The sequence below is a fragment of the Hipposideros armiger genome, unplaced genomic scaffold, assembly GCF_001890085.2.
Source record: "Hipposideros armiger isolate ML-2016 unplaced genomic scaffold, ASM189008v1 scaffold_123, whole genome shotgun sequence".
Lineage (NCBI taxonomy): Eukaryota > Metazoa > Chordata > Mammalia > Chiroptera > Hipposideridae > Hipposideros > Hipposideros armiger.
Window position 1 is genome coordinate 3,340,684 of NW_017731473.1, and position 1,384 is coordinate 3,342,067.

A 1,384-nucleotide genomic window follows, 5' to 3' on the forward strand; every position below is an offset into this window, starting at 1 on the left:
GTGGTGAAATGCCATGACAGGCGCCAAAGGGGCGTCTCTTGGAAAGAGATTGGCCTGGGCTTGGATCCTGTGCCCTACCTGTCTTGGGTTAATTCAGTTCCTCAGATATTTATTGTATACTTTGTCCCAGGCAGTGTGCAAGGCCCTAGAGATATAACAGAATATTTTCTATAAGCCTCAATTTCCCCACCTGCAAGATGACAATATTGTTATTAAAATCGTACCTAACTGGAGATGGTATAATATAGGGGTTAAAAGCTGGGCTTTGGAGTCAGACCTGGGTTCACGTTCTTGCTGCTCAGCTTATCAGCAGTGTGATTTTTTTTTTTAAATTGAGGAATTGGGGGGATGGGAACAGTACTGGGGAATTGGGGGAAGGGAAACAGACAAGTTGTTGTCATTTTGTTCTTCAGTCTAGTTGTAGAGGACGTTGCTTCACTGGCCCAAGTTGGCACCATCATTGCGCTCTTCCCGGGCAAGGTGGATCAGTCACCAGCTTCTGGACGGCCGCTCACTGTGGCTGCTAGCCGCTCACGCTGGCTGCTGGCTACATACGGCAACCCACTGGCAACCCACTGGCACAGGGGCAACCCATGGCAACCCACTGGCACAGGGGCTGCAGCCTACGCCACCGCTGGCGACTCGCGGCAACCCAGCTCCAGGTTGAGCTGTTATTCAGCATCTTAGCTGTGGAGGGCAGCGTCACTGGCCCTCATATGTGGGATCCAAACCGGGGCCCTCCGGCGTCCCAAGCCAGTTTTTAACCATCGCGCCACTCGGCCAGCCCAGCAGTGTGATTTTTACTTAACCCTTGGTAGCTTCCTTCGTTGTAGAATGGGAATAAGAACAGTGCCTGTACATGAAGAATTTTTATGACGATTAAGAGAGGTTATGCTTAGTTCAATCCCTAGCCTACAGTAAGTGCTCAAAAATGGTAAAAAAAATAAATACATAAAATTCTTTTTTCCTTTTTTTGTAAAACGAAAGAGTCTCACCCACAGCAGGACCTAGTATATATCCATGGAGGTAAAGACCTCCATGCACTGTGGTTCATAGGATATTTTTCCATTGCTTACAGCAATGGAAAACCAACTCAAACCAAATTAAACCATAAGCATACTTGCATGCTCTCCTAAAAGATAGTGCAGAGTTTGGTGGTTGACTAAACCCAATGGGTCTGCTTGCGTTTCCTGTTGATCCTCCTGGCTCTGCCATTCCCGATCGGGTAGCAGAATATCTATAGGTGTTCTGGCTCTCACACCCATGCACGGCAATGCCCAGAGGAAGAAAGGATTGTTTCTAGAAGTTCTTCCAGAAAAGAGTGGAGGAACTGTCCTCTGGTCCACAGAAAACCTCTCCTCAGGTTTCAAGAGCCCATATGAGG